The sequence below is a fragment of the Engystomops pustulosus genome, chromosome 4 (genome assembly GCF_040894005.1).
Source record: "Engystomops pustulosus chromosome 4, aEngPut4.maternal, whole genome shotgun sequence".
NCBI lineage: Eukaryota > Metazoa > Chordata > Amphibia > Anura > Leptodactylidae > Engystomops > Engystomops pustulosus.
In genome coordinates this window covers 185,216,759-185,233,186 of record NC_092414.1, presented here as the reverse complement: position 1 = coordinate 185,233,186, position 16,428 = coordinate 185,216,759, and the positions used below count along the sequence as shown (strand labels likewise).

At 42.9% G+C, this 16,428-nt stretch overlaps 1 protein-coding gene and 1 long non-coding RNA gene across 13 annotated transcripts in view; one reads left to right on the top strand and one right to left on the bottom strand.

Moving 5' to 3' along the window:
• AAK1 (AP2 associated kinase 1) overlaps positions 1-16,428 on the bottom strand; it is a 72,648-nt gene that overhangs the window by 52,680 nt on the left and 3,540 nt on the right. The gene's annotated exons all lie outside the window — the stretch shown is intronic.
• LOC140127785 (uncharacterized) overlaps positions 13,496-16,428 on the top strand; it is a 50,895-nt gene continuing 47,962 nt past the window's right edge. Inside the window, exon 1 of the long non-coding RNA XR_011855061.1 lies at positions 13,496-13,704. This is a non-coding gene — a long non-coding RNA (uncharacterized lncRNA). The remainder of the gene's footprint in view (positions 13,705-16,428) is intronic.

Sequence of the window (16,428 nt, the reverse complement as noted above, 5' to 3'; positions counted from 1 at the left end):
CATCAGGCAGGAAAGGATCGCTTACACAGAAATGCCGAATTTCATCTTCTTTCCAATACAATCCATCCCCGAAATCTGACATTTCTATTGTTTTCAGTATCTAATAATCATTCCATTTGGAGTGAAACAAATTAATTCCATTCCCTAATTAACTAAAAAGAAATTGACCATAATAAATCAGGGGCACTTACTCATAGATCCAGGCACCATGACTGTGGTAATCTTCTTTTATTTGTTATCCATCCTGCCTTCCATCCAAAATCAGCTTTTAAAACCATGCTAAAGAGCCTGTGTGTCACCAGCGCCCCTCTGTACTGATCTTCACAAGTTGTTACACCTTTTTACCCAACCTCCTACTCCTGCAGCAGTATTCACACAGTGAAAAGGTTGGGGAGTGCTCTTTGCACACTGTAACAGCCTGTGAAGTTGCAGCATGGAAGGTCTCTGGTAACACCTCCAGGAGCCCCTGAGTTTCATTAGCATAATTATAAAAGTTAATTTTAGAAGGAAGGAGGTCATGGATAACAAATATAAGAAGATAACCACAGTCATGCTGTCTGGATTTAGGACGAAGTTTATCTGGTTTATCATGATGGATTTTAATGGTAGATCTCTTTAAAAATAATAATTAAAAAATAAATAAATATGCGCCCACAGTGCCAATATGCAGTCATTCTCAGCATCGGTCGGGGTCCAAGAGGTTCAACATTAGGGATCATAACGTGATGGCATATCATAGTAATAGAATGAAGAAGAATAAGAGGAAGAAAATCCCTAGACCTCAACTCATTTCTTACCATATATAGATTTCCAGAAGCAAGGTCTCTTGATGGATGAGATTTCTCAGTGTTACAGAGCTGACCACAAGAGGCAGAGATCTTGCCAATCACCTCAGCCAAGCAAGTGGCTTTCTACAAGCCCTTACCAGAAAATTAAAAGGACATTACAAGTCACCTCTAAGGTCAGTGATAAGTGAGACAATGCTGAGGCTGCGACCACAGCCCTTCATGGTGGTTACTTGTACTCTGTCTCCGAAAAATAATGAATACAAATACAATTTTCCATACACAATGGAGTAAGGTCACCCGCAAACATTAGACACATCTAAGAAGACTTATCAGGATCCATTTGTATCTATGAGAAAAAGATGTTACTGCATTGAATTTAGGGCTGAATTTAGGGCTCACTCCCATGGCGGTTCGGGAGGCAGAGTTGTAATGGTTTGCGACCAGATCACAGCCCCCATAGACGTCATCAACACCCGGGCACGGTGCAGTGAGCACAGTGGGGCAGATTTACTTACCCGGTCCATTTGCGATCCAGTGGCGCGTTCTCTGCGGTGGATTCGGGTACTTCCGGCGAATCACTAAGGCAGTTCCTCCGACGTCCACCAGGTGTCGCTGCTGCGATGAAGTTCGTCGGAATGCACTGAAGTACACCAAGCTGGGCCGGGTGCAGGTAAGCGCGTGTCCAGCGACACTTTTTTTTTTTTTTTTTAATGCGGCGGTTTCTCCGAATCCTTCGGGTTTTCGTTCGGCCACACCCCCGATTTCCGTCGCGTGCATGCCGGCGCAGTGGCGCCATCATCCGATCGTGTGAACCAAAAATCCCAGGGCAATTCAACGAAAATCATCGCAAAATGGAAAAATTCCGGTAACCCACCGTAAAAACATGATTCGGGCCCTTAGTAAATGACCCCCATTGTGTCACCACACTGTGACAGAGCAGGGCAGCCCGCCACAAAATACAGAACATGTTCTGTATTTAGGCAAAAATTTAGGAGGGGTTGGGGGTGAAGAGCCCTCCGCCCTCCGCCTCCCAGCCCTTTGCTCACTTAGGATCTGGTCCAAGCAAGCACATGGACATAAGAAAGAACACCAAAAGTTATAATACTACTAAGATAGGCGTCACCAGAGGGGATCACGTCCTGGAAAGAAGAGCTCTTTGACTTTGCCAATAAAGGCAGAATTTGCAGAGAAGGAAAAGTTAAAACGTTGCCTCTTAGCTAATTTTTAAGGCAGTCCCCTTAACATCAAGTATGACTTTTCAGGAAGCCTAATGACATGAGGCGCGTTGGTACAGTCACAAAAAGTTATTCCCTATCCTATGGGCTTTCTAAAAAGTGGGGGTGCCAGTGCTCGAACCCTCAAGAATCACAAGAACGGGGGTCCGTTATGCCCCACATAAATGGAGCGGTAGATCATATTTGAGAGAATCCGTTGTAAAAGTTACTCGGGGTGAGCGCACATGAATCATGCCATAGTGCAGAGCTTGTCGCTCAGTGAGTCACTCTGTTACAGATACCAGGAGTACATTACATTTCACAAAGATTAATACAGGATGAGTTATGCTCAGAAATCCTCAGCATAGCTATAAACTATATGACACGCACATATCTACAAGCTACAGTAGGCACTAGTGGTTTCACTACATGAAGTAGTTATTAGGCCATGGTTCTCCCTCCGCGCAGCAGCAGTAAAGCAAGACCTGCATGGCCTTTTAAAACACTCTTAAAGGGAATCCTTCAGCAGTTTTGACCATCCAAACCTGCATGAAATGTTAGTTAATGTACCTTGGAGAGCTGTGTAATGATTCGTTTGTTGTTAGTAGTGACAGGACTGTGAAAAGCGGAGTTATAATCCAGCTCTGCAAGGGCTCTGGGCGGGTCTTTCAGACTGAAGAGTTTTCTGCTCTCTGCACTTTACTGCCCCTCCCCTCTGCTACCTGTAGCAGCTGTATCAAGATTTCATTGGATACTTTGAAAGCTATTTAGGACGAAAGACCTGCCCCCAGGAGCTGTAAACCTGGATTAAAAATTCACTTTTCACAGTCCTGCTGCTACTTGCCATACAAATAAAAAGGTTCAATCCAAATCTCCAGGGTCTATACTTAGCGCGTTCTACAGTTTATTATGGTCAAAACAGCTGACAAATTCCCTTTAATATGAATCACTAATGCATTGCCTGGGTGCTGCCTTTAAGGGATTGTCCAGCCACATACCTAACTTGCTGATTGGTGGAGTTCTCAGTGGACAGAGATCCTGAGAATGGGGGTCCTTTGTACCCCTAAATACATAGAGCAGCTGGTTTCAAATACGCCTGAAGATAATGACCTCCTGCCTATAACCAGGTCGCATACTATGCTCTAGCAATAAGACACAGTAATAACATACAGTAGTGACCGGCCACTAGTCATAGACGTCTATGGGGGCCGTGATCCAAAAGCATCTTGTATGGTCCCAATTACGTTCGTGTGCGTGAGGCCGAAAAAAATATTACGTCAAATTCTAATTTATTTTCGCAACAGTAATCAAAGCAGTTCTACCATTCGTTCATGGATTACATTGCAAAGGATAAACGCAGCATTAATGGTCATACTGCAGATCAATTTATAGTCTATTGGTTCAGTTGCATTGGTAATGCCATGTGATAAATGCAAATAACTATGGGTAATTGCTGACACGTAGAAAGCTGATATCATCTGGAGGCGGGGCAACTCTCGTATTGAGAGAATGGCACCAAGTGTGCACGCCCTCACCAACTCCTTCTGCCATGTTGGGAGAGGAATGGAGATCACTAGAGGGACATGACTTCAAGTCTCTCGCGTCACGTCCTCTCAGTCTCCCATTCTCCCAGCATGGGAGCGGGAGGTGCAGGGGGCAAGCATAATTAGCAGTCCGGAGTGCCGGACATCTCATCCCCAAGCTCCTGGCGGCAAATTATAGGTTTCTTTTCTAGGTGATCCCGGCGTGTCAAGACTAGCAACGGACAGTGCCAGTAACAAGGTGAAGGGATTTTTTTTTTTTTAGAAGTGACAGCACTAAGCCAATTTTCCAGGGTCGGGTGTTCACCCCCTAATTCGCCCGGTCTCCAACATACCCACAGTGGCGTGCGGGTCATAGACACTCCAAAACCGTTGGGGAAGAGGAGATTCATACGAGCCACTGAGCTCAAAAGGTTGTCAGGATGCCTACTTCACATGTGACTTCATTCAATTAGGAAGAATATGACCCCATTCTCAGGAGCTGCAGGGGTCACAGCAGTTTAACCCCCATCAGGGGTTATGGGATAAATATCTAACCGGGTACAACCCCTTTAAAGACTCATCTAGTGGGTAGGTCATCCATAGGTCATTTATGGGGTGCAGGTTGTGCATTCCCTCACTAAGAGCGGTGACTGTAGTAAGCAGGGATAGCCACTACACTAAAGATGGAGCTGTGAGCTTCCGGCTCTCTTTGTAGAATAGAGATTGGTGTGCAGTGTAAATCTGATCCATCACTCGCCCACCAACTTACCCACAGGGTGTTTGTTGTGTGGACAGATCTTCCCCACCCATACAAAGATGTAACCCGGCATAAAAGAGGGAGGTGTATGATGTATATTGGACACATCCAAATGTATCACGAATAATTATTAGAAAAAGAATCTGAGTGTGAGCCGTTAATTATATCAAAAACTATCCATGTGGATAATGAAGGTATAAAATTAGAAACTAGCAGAGAAATGTCACGCTTGGGTTGATTTCGGTGGCCTGAAGCGTCTCTATATATGATGAGCGCCACTGAATGTGGAATTTGTTATGTTTTCCTAAGACTGTCAGGAAATGGCTGAGCAAACACAGCACCGGCCCGGCCTGAACCGCATGTCACCCAAGAAACACAGCCCAGTCATGGGAACACCACACCCAGGCTGCCCAGATCCTCATTTATATGGCTGAATAACAAACTGACTGAAGCAGGAATACAACGGTCAGTCAGGTACAGTCCAACATTACCAGATCTTATTAACCCCCTTTATAAGCACCGTATCAAAGTTTTTACGGCGGCTGTCGAGGGGACAACATCTGGGGTTCAGAAGAAGATTTTATGACATCGGGTCCTGCTGCAGTATTATCACAGCACTGCACCGGCACTCAGGGCCTGAAACGGTCTGGTCCCAAGTGTTAAACCTCTTAGATCCAAGGTCATCCATGGACGCAAGTGTTTTAATGGCTGCGGTTAGCCATCAATCTATAGTATTAGATTAGGCCTGCACATTTTGGCATTTTCATGTCTGTGTCAACACAGGCTGGACAACTAGAACATTAATTACCGTATAAAAACTTGAGTATAAGCCGAGTTTTTCAGCACAAAAATTGTGTGTACGTGTATGCAGTGGCGGGACCTTGGCAAATAAGCCCCATTGTTCAGAAATGGTTCGTAGAAGTTCAGTGGAATAGGTGAAACCCAATATTGTGCTTATAAAAAGTACTCTTAGGCTATATTCACACTGCCGTTGCCCGCCCGTACCGTACCGTAGCGGGCAACGGCAGTGCACGGGGAGAGGAGGAGGAGGTGAGCGCAGCTCACCCCCGCCCCTCTCCATAGGAAGTAATGGCGCACGGCGCCGTATTACGGGAAAAGATAGGACAGGTCCTATCTTTTTCCCGGGTACCCAGCGGTACGTGTGCTGCACCGTACCGATCCCGTAGGGCGCCGTACGCCCATTGCTGTCTATGGAGGACGTTTATCGGCCGTATATACGCCAGCCGTATATACGTCCTCCATACAGTAGTGTGAATGTAGCCTTAGTCCTACAAAAAAAACCAAGACCCTATATAGCTATAGTGAGAGAAAATTTTTAAAAAAGTTACATTGTAGAATGTACAAAATAGGAGGGTTACAGCGTGTTAAATAGCAATACATCCCAGTGATAAATTGACAACTAGACTAGAGTTGAGCAGACCAAGACCTGGAGTTCAGGTTCCGGGTACGTACCCTTGGACCAGATCTCCATGTTCGGGTCCTCTCATCCCTACTATTTTATCGCTACGGGATTTTATCACTATGGCATCAAGTGCCAACCCCATCCCTGAGCAGCTATTCACAGAGCCAGAAGAAGATGGCGCCGTTTTCTGTGTCGTGGTCATCCTCTGTAACTGCAGATATAGTTTATGATCGGTGGGGGGGGGGGGGCGGATACCGAATCCCTGTGGATGAAATATTGATGGAAAGAAAACATTCCCTTATAGTGTAGAGTAGGTTGATTCAGGTCAAACCCGATATTACTAATCCACAAGACAAAGGATACGTGGCGGTAGAGAAAAGGTATGTAAGGCATCTCTGCCTCCTGCCACAGTCAGGTCTCACTGTATTAGCTACAGCAACATCTGCTACTACTAGGACAGTCCAGCGAGATGGGGAATAAATCTTTTGTATAAAGATGAAAATAATCAACTAGATCTAAATATAAAATATAACTAAAAAAAATATATCTAAAAATGGCTTCCAATAGAATATACACAAAGTGGATATTAACCGGTTAAGGACCCTTTCCTGTTTTTTCATGTCCATTTTTCACTCCCCACCTTCAAAAATCTATAACTTTTTTATTTTTACACGTAAAGAGCTGTGTGACGGCTTGTTTTCTGCGTAACAAATTGCACTTCATAATGATGGTATTAAATATTCTATGCCATGTACTCGGAAGCGGGAAAAAAATTCCAAATGCAATGAAAATGGTGAAAAAACGCATTTGCGCCATTTTCTTGTGGGCTTGGATATTACGTCTTTCCCTGAGCGCCCCAAATGACATGTCTACTTTATTCTTTGGGTCGGTACGATTAAGGGGATGCCAAATTTGTATAGGTTTTATAATGTTTTCATACATTTACAAAAATTAAAACCTCCTGTACAAAAAAAATTATTTTGATTTTACCAACTTCTGGCGCTAATAACTTTTTTATACTATGGTGTACGGAGCTGTGGGTGGTGTCATTTTTTGCGAAATTTGATAATATGTTCAATGATATAATTTTTAGGACTGTACGACCTTTTGATCACTTTTTATAGATTTTTTTAGATTTTTCAAAATGGCAAAAAAGTGCCATTTTCGACTTTGGGCGCTATTTTCTGTTACGGGGTTAAACGCATTGAAAAACCGTTATCATATTTTGATAGATCGGGCATTTTCGGACGCGTCGATACCTGATGTGTTTATGATTTTTACTGTTTATTTATATTTATGTCAGTTCTAGGGAAAGGGGGGTGATTTGAAATTTTAGGTTTTTTTATTATAATTTTTTTTTTTTAACTTTTTTTAATTTTTATTTATACTATTTTTCAGACTCCCTAGGGTACTTTAACCCTAGGTTGTCTGATCGATCCTATCATATACTACCATACTACAGTATGGCAGCATATGGGGATTTTCTTCCTCATTCATTACAATGAGACCCGAGGCTACCATGGAGACGGATCGCCGCCCCCCGATGACGTCACGGGGAGCGGCGATCCCAGGTAAGATGGCGGCGCCCATGCGCCGCTATCTGTTTGAGGCTGCCGGCAGCTTTGCCGGCAGCCCACGCTGTGAAAACACCCGCGATAGGTGCTAGCACCGATCTCGGATGTTACCGGTAAGCCTTTGCTGCAATATGCAGCAAAGACTTACCGGCTATGGAGAGGGCTCAGCCCGTGAGCCTTCTCCATGCAGTGCGACGCGACCGCCGCCGTGAATACACGGCGGGCAGTCGCAAACCGGTTAAAGGGTAAAGCAGGCTGCCAATGTCCGCATAATGATTGAATTTACCATTGAGGTCAATAATAATAGATATCAATGTAAAATCCATTTGTAGCTGATAATCAGAGGTAGAACTGAGCGACTGCAGCTCAGCTTCCATTCAAACAAATGGGATATGACGTGCAGTAACCGGATCTGACCACTATTCAGAGATTGGAGTAGTCTACTTCTTGTCTCATTCTCCGTTTCCCATCTGCTGAGAACAAAGAAAATGCCGAGATTGGGACCCCCAATATAAAAGACTCATTCTATGAAAATGTTATCAATATTTGTAACCTGGAAAAATCCTTTAAATGTACACATTTTTGGCTATTCAATGGATTTATATCAAGGGTTATTGTTAACTCTTATCCAAAGAATAGGGGATAAAAAAAGCTGATCGGTGAGGTGCAACTACTTCCAAATTCTCTAATTAGCTATCTGCAGGTGTTCAGCAGCAAGCAGAGGTTTTACCTTGTCCCCCCCCTAGTCTACTCTCCTTTTGTCATGCTTTCTGGTAACCAAGGTAAACTGTACAGAACGGCTACAGAAAAGAGGAGGCTTGTTGGAAGTGGCAGTAGAAGAGGAGTGCAAGAAAATCGGACCCAGAGTGATGTCACTTCAGGTCATCCAATTACAAAACATGCTGTCCTGATTCATATGAATGCCCTTAGTGCTGTGGCCTCACTGCCCTTGGCTGATGTCACAACCAGTAAGTGCAGTCTACTTCAGGAATAGCTGACTAGGATTTTATAAGAAGGGATGATAGATATATGAGGCTATATCTCAGGATAGGAAGCCCACAGCATGATACAGGCATTGTTGGAATTGTTAGCAAGTCTCTCTCCAGCTGTACTAAACTATTTGTTGTCAGTAACTTTACAGTTACGCTTTAAATCCCTCACCAAATCCCTTCTCTTCCTTGGTTGAACTTGAAGGACATGTTTTGTTTTGTTTTTTAAACCATGTAAAACTATGTAAAAACAAACATTTTCTCGCAATAATATATACCCCACATGGACATTCTGCTTTGATGGTAAACCACATGTGAGGGAGACATGGATCACATGAGATCACATTAAAAAAATAAAAAATAAAATTATCTGCGGTGCTTTCAGGCACTTCCAATCACAGTTTTAAATGTAAACCTTCCATGAATATCTGGATCTCACAAGAAGAAAATAACACAAGAGGGAAACTGCAGTGATGATACAAGTACAAAGAAACGCTCTGGCCTCTTCACAAGAAGATCATTTTTCTTCGGAAACATAGGCCCAAATCTATGACTTATCTTATTACCATGGAAACAAGTAAAGAGGCTTCCTAGCACAACGGAGGCCTAGGTGACGATGAAGATAGCTCACCATATAACACAGGCCTGTCAAGTTCAAGGAGAAGGCATTGTATGTAGGAGGACACCGCGCACATATTTTACGTCTCCTTGTGTTTGCTCTGGAGGACCACTGCATCCCAGAATATTTAAAATTTCACCTCCTTGACATCAAATTACAATTTTTTTATGACGAACCTATGCTACGTGCTTCATATGTAGACCAAATCATACCATCTCAAACTCTATTACTTGAACAAGATGGAAACTGGTAGGATCACTGGTCTATCTCAAATAGTCCCAAATTATACCAGGCACTTTCCCACATGTGATCTAGGGTCGATTTTGAGGTAAACAGAAGATATAAGGTCAAGGGTTGACCAGAAAATAGTAAGAAGTCCGATCTGGGTTTTCATTTTTAGGGTCCATTTGAGGTAAACAGAAGCTCTAAAGGTCAAGGGTTGACCAGAAAATAGTAAGAAGTCCGATCTGGGTTTTGATTTTTAGGGTCCATTTGAGGTAAACAGAAGCTCTAAGGTCAAGGGTTGACCAGAAAATAATAAGAAGTCCGATCTGGGTTTTCATTTTTAGGGTCCGTTATATGATCTGAGGTGTGGGAACAATTTAGGTTAAACCATTTTTTTTTTTAAAAACCCTCTGAATATTTTCTATTTATGTTACAGCAAAAATGTTCTGGTATCCCTCCAGTGCAAGTAGCGTGTCTCTGACCAAAGTGACTTGTGGGCAACAACCCTAAGGCCTAAAACCCACGAGAGAGTCTGCTGCGACAAACTCGGATCCTTTTCTCGTCTTAATGTCTCGCCTTAGCGCTCAGAGAACGGAACGGAACCCAGCATGCCAGTTCGGTACCGGTTTATGAGCATTCGGGTTGGACGTTCCAGCAAGCACACGATGCGAGTTTGATGCAAAATTAGTCGTTAGAGTTAGTCTTGGGTTTTAGGCCTTCTTTGGATCTTTGGAGGTACAATGGCTCTGGTAGCTGAAATTTCTATGCAGACATAACATAATAGAAATGCTACATTTTATTTACAAACAAAATACATTGTTATACTGTCAATACTCAACCTACAGCAAGGCCAAGCTCCAACAAATTATATCCCATGAAGGTCACATTCTCCCAAGAATCCAGTTTCTAATGGTGGTAAATATGATATCACGAGGAGTATACACATGCCCTGCTAGGTGTGCAGCTCAGGGCTATTACAGACAGTCACATTGCACAACGACAGCTGCTATTCCTACTTTACTAACAGTTATGCCTAAGGCTTCTTACAGCTCCACTGTCACAAATAAAAAAAATAAAAAAACATAACCTATTATAGTAACTTTGCATTATCGTTGTATTTCCAAATTACTGGATAAAGAAGTTCTGCGTTAACCCACAGCATGGACAAGACAGAGGTTCGCCAGCCTCCAGCTGATAACCGAACCTACCTAATGGGGCACATTTACCCGGTCCCTGCGCGATCCCCGAGGTGTGCCTTGATTGAACAAGATCATGCGCCCGATATCCTGCATGTGTCGCTTCCCCACTCTGGTCCGCCGGAGTTCACCTTCTTCTTCCCGGTGCATGTAAGTGCATTGTCTTGCGACACAATTTGAATTTTAAATCCTGTGCGTAGTCCAAATCCAACGTCCACGTCCACCGATTTGTAGCGCATGAAAGCCGGCGCGATTGTGCCAAAATCCGATCGCCAAAAATCACTGTTAAATGCGGCGCAAATGGATGGTAATGCAGTCCCCGGACCCTTAGTAAATGTGCCCCAATGTCTCAAGCACTGAGGCATGCAGATTGATAGCATCGGTGACTGGTTCATTCTGCATTATTTAATTATTTGATCCCTTAAAGAATGGTGGGACCATTTTACAAGTCACCCTATGCGTCACCCCTTCATCTGCTTAGACTGTAAGCTCTTGTGAGCAGGGCCCTCATTCCTATTGTTTCATACGACCATGTGATTACACTGCAATGTCTTGTTTGACTTGTATATGTCCCCCCATGATCTGTACAGCGCTGCCGAATATGATGGCGCTATATAAAGATTTTTTTATTATTATTCTTGAAACTGAAGCAAAATTTACCGATTTTCGCTACAAGTTTTTGTGGTTTGAAAGCGGTCAAACATTGACACAAGTCTCCTTCTAGAGTCAATTGTACCAAGATGTGAGCCGAATACATAAAGGGACTGATGGCATTGGGTCTGATGATGGGATTGCCCTATTTACACACATACATCAGAGTTTATATCTAAAACCCATAACCCCCCTCCATACATGACAGACACATAGATATATATGCACCATATATACAAATTAAAAAAAAAAAAAGGCTGGATGTCTGGCAACCGGATTATCTTCTCCCTCTGACTGACATTTATTGGTAATTTATTGCGGCCTTGACCTCATACATAATGTAAAGTGCTCCAGGTCTTCATAAGAGAAGTGGTATTGCATTAAAACTAGAGCGACTGCACTACAGCGACATGGAAAAGGCAATAACAGGAATTACTTTATTAGCTTACTACTCATACCTCGCTATGTAAAAGTAATAGCAAGATGCATAAACTACTCTTGGTCCATTGAGCAAACTGAAAGACATTAACCGGCAGCATAGAAAGGCAATTACTCATCCATAGTGAATACATTATAGAGCAGCGGATTTTGAAAAAAAAAATTTTTTTGTTTTTGGTTAATTAAAGAAACAGATACAATTTTGCTTGTTAAAAGGGGTATCCGAATCTAGGTCACATAGGCCATATCCACAAAAATGGAAGTCAACTGATAACAGGGACCCCTTTAAAACCTGTCTTGTTGTGACTTAAACAAATACACTTGGCTATTTTCAATGCTACCATAAAAAAAAAAAGGAATGAGGCCAGTTGTAAAGACACAGCCACCAGACTGTGAATTAGAGGGAGTGGTGTAAGAGATACATTGATAGAATATACTATATGGTAAAAAAGCCCCAGATGGGAATCTCTATTTCTAGCTTCCTTCAGCCACCACTAGATGGAGCTCAATGAAGACGGAGAGTAGATGGCTGTAGAAATACAGAAAGTGGCTGAAGGCAGTCAGTATCTCATAACTTCACTTTACGACTAGTTAAAAAAAGGAGATAAGGAGTGTCACGGGTGCTCTTGTGACTAAAGTCGCACCTGTAGAACGACCTGGTGGTACCACGCCAAAGCAAGTTCAACCCACTTTGTGTTGGGTTCTGGTGAAAACCGGGTGCCACTTAGGCTCCGGTCCCAGGTGTCAGCTTACGTCATCGTCCGTGGTGGTCCAGTGGGTCCACTATACCTGGAGCCTGAGAGTAGCGGAGAGGGGCACGGGTGCGCCTGCGACGTGGGTAGCAGGAGAACCCATGACAAGTTTTTTATTTTTTGTTTGTTTTTGTTTTGTTATACAACAAGTTATTAAATTAAATCAACCACTTTGTTAGGTATCATGTTGTGGATGGATGGATGGATGCTAATGCCCACTGGAGGCGTGCATAACAATAATAATCTTTATTTCTATAGCGCCATCAAATTACGTAGCACTTTACAAATGATAAATAATTAGTGACATACATAGGAGCGCTGGAGACTAATTTGCATAATTTTGAAAGTTGCTTTCTAGCAAAAATCAAGTGGTTTTATGTCTTGTGAAGATCTGATCTGATTATATAGTTATATATGGCTTAGGGCGCTATGACCACAATAATTCACATATAATTAACCACCTCCTCCAACACTCACATTCACCCGCGGCACTGTCTGTCATTGCTGTGTTTCTGTTTGTATACGCTACAGCAAGAAACTCCTGCTGTAGCAGTGCACAGCAGTAGTCAGGACAGCACCACCAGCCTCCATAAACGAACAGAGACCTGGCAATGACGCCACAGGTGAACGGGAGCACTGGAAGGGGTGAGTATATGTTATTTATTGCTTTTATAGTGCCCCAAGCCATACATAACATTTATTACACTCCCGAACAACCCCTTTAAGAACCAATAATTTCTAAAGAGAAAACAAATCAACTCCAGTCAACTCCATGCACAGAACAAGGCAGAAGGTAACCCCATCACCAGAAGCGGCCAACAATCCTTTGTCTATCTTTACTACGTATCATTAATATGCCATGAAAACATCTAAATATTATAACATTTGTTCCCTATAGGAGAGACACAAATCCAGGGTTACAGGTAATTTTAAGACAGAATACAGACTGCTACCTTCTCTGCAAACAAGAAGCCTTAAGAAATTTTTCAAGGTGACCTGCCGGCTATGCAATGCTCATACAGCTAGAGGCGGAAAATGGTCATAAGAGTAGATATTTACGTGTTGTCATGTAAGCAATTCTGTAAAATATTGATATAATCTTACAATCTATAAAATGAAGGGTGAGACAAAGCACCAGTGGATGGTCACGTCTACCCCCATGTAGTACGACCACAGCCGCTTGCTAGAAGCCACGTTTTTTTATTTAGTTGAGAAATGTTTTTGATGGTTTTTAGCTTTGCCCGGCTGTGAAGGGGTTATTCATTCCCGTACAGAGAACTACTGGGGACTATGACTGTGCTGTATTTGAGAATGAAGTGAAAGAGGAGAGGCCTGGGTATCCCATGGGCATTTTATAATGAAGCTTTGTAAACCATCATCAGCCAGAGAAACGCGCTGAGCCAGCATGTTATGAAGAGAGAGACGAGAGATGGAGAAACGTGAGTAAGGCAAAAAAAAAACGAGACGCATGATGGGGAATGACTACTGCAAAGGAGAGAAGAGGAAAACGTATTACAGGAAGAGACTGTCACTGAATCAGGAAAACACGTAAAAGGTATGAAATGGGTTAATACGTCATCGCTGATGCTCCATCACAAGATAAACTAAATGGAGACTCTAAAGGAGGGCATTTTCTCACTGGGAATGAATAGTGTCCGGGTGTAATACCAGCTACAGTCAGTGCAAAAGAGTGGCGCTGGAGAGGCCCCATTCACACAAATGTATGGAGGACGTATGTACAGCACGGAGCCATAGGGTACCGCTCCGTACATGGAAATAAGATAGGACATGTCCTATCTTTCCATGTGTTACGACCTCACCTCCTCTCCATGGCGCCGGATGTATGCTCGTTCATGTGAATGTGGTCTAAGAATCAGGAGGGATATCACCTTGATGGAGGTCCGGACTTGTATCTAGTACACTGGACTTTCCCGAAACAGCATGGTCACCCGGGACCTTCCATGTTTGGCCGAGACTGATATTTCCACGTCTCTATTACAATTAGTGTAGGGAGAAAGGTTTCAATTACAGAAAGTTGCCTCCTAACCAAAAAGAAAACAGCTAGTACTAGAGGAAAAGAAACGGGGCCTTGCTTAGGCCTTGGCTGTCAATCTATAGAAAGCTTGACTTCCATTGGACAGAAATCTGACCATGGTCACACAGGTGCGCGGCTCGTTATTATCAGAGAGAATTCAGAGCTGTGTGAAATAGCGAGCTGTGCACCTGTGTGACCATGGTCAGATTTCTGTCCACTGGAGTGACAGCAAGCAGAGATCTAGAAAACTGAGCAATTGATACAGAAAGTATATTGGAAAATTGTATACCTTTTCATTATACAAACAATTCATTTATTTGCTGAAATGAATACCTCTTTAAGGTTTACCTCACACAATCTTTAGTTTACGTAGGACCATAAAACCTGACAAGTTTGTGTGTTGTAATCTGTCAACCTGCTTGCTGACAATTTCGCCGTAGTCAGGCCCTTGAAACAATCTTCCCAGTATCGTGCTCCCATAGAAAGTCTAGCATTCCTAAAAGTAGTCCAGCCGGATGGAGCACTTTGTGTCATGAACATCATGTTCAGCATTGATTAGATATGCTCATAGATAAGCGGGTTCAGGATGTATTTATGGCCCCTGTACGATCTGTAAATCAGGGAATTATATTACTGCGCGCTTCAATATAGATCTACATTTTAATTTTACTTTTAATCATTGTTAATTAATTGCTTTCACTTTTCCCTCGTAACGCAATTACGGGAGTTACTAGTCGATAATATCTAAACTCCTCCAAGACGTGCGGATGCTTGTTAAATATTATTATGAAATTACACAAGTCTGCAGAATATCTCCTGCCCCATCAAAGTCATGCTGGGAGGAAGGGACAAGATTCTTCATATTAAGTAACTCAAGATCACCTACCGATTGCCAGAACGGAGGTCCTCAGTGCCACAAACACGCAAAGAGGAGTGGTACTGCTCAATGTGCAGTCGTCTATGTGGCTGAAGGAAACCACCAAGTTTAGCGCCAATGATTCGAGTGTCGGAACTCAAAGATCATACATTACCTATACTGTATAAAGATGATAAATCTCTTAATCACATACAATTTACAAGAGCGGAAGTTTTCTCCACTCACAATCTATGGAACGGACGGAAGTCGCAGAGTACTTAGCTCAGCCATCTCTGCACGCTTTATTGAGAGCAATAAAGAGAAAGGTGCACAAGTGACAGCTACTCTATTCATCTATGGGTACAAAAGACCCCTTCATCTCATGACTCATGGGGGTCCCAACACTGGTGCCACCACTAGAGATGAGCTCATACCATGTTCAAGTTCAGGTTCGGCCTCCTGACCCGGACATATTGCTGAATTCCGTCCGAACAGCCAATTTGGTAAATGGACACCTATAAAAACTAGCCATGGTTATGGGCCTGGTTATGGGCCTGGTTATGGGCCTGGTTATGGGCCTGGTTATGGGCCTGGTTATGGGCCTGGTTATGGGCCTGGTTATGGGCCTGGTTATGGGCCACTCTGGCTGTGACTTGAACGTTCAGATTAATTGTTGCCTGATTTACATCACTCTATATTTTCTTATTGGTTGGCCGTCCATACAGGTGTGTAGATAGATAGGAAATATGCTCAGCTCAACGTTGAATAAGGCAGATTATTTCTTCCCGAAAAGACCACCTATATAAAAGAACAACGTTCAGAAACCCTTCCTCCGTGGGTTGATCATCTCGCCCAGTCTGAATTTTAACACCCCACATACTAACAAATGTAAACATGACACGTGCTTGATTATTTGAGCCTTATTGATGTAAAACTGCAGGATCCCTTTAACCAAAAATCCCCAAAAATTCCACTGTGGAATCGCAAAAAGAATCCTTCTGTGGGGCATTGTACCGGGGAGAAACACTCAGGGAATAGTAAGTAGATAGCAATTATATGCTCTTTCATCTTATGCTAATCCTACACATTTGTACATAAATTTGGCAGCAATGTCCCTTTTGCGGACTTGCTTCAGTGCGCTCCATATTACTCTACAGGCGCGACAGAAAGCCTTTCTACAGTAACCTATGTAAGCGCCTATTCACACAGCACTCCAATGGTGAGAGAGTTATAAACACAAAAGGCCTCATACACACGGCCAAATACAAGAAAACAGGGCACCCATCGCTGTATATGGGCATTACTGTATCTACATTTACCTCAGACGCCATACAGAGGTTTTTCTGTACAGAAATAAAAATTGTGCCAAATTTTCATAGATGCTGTAT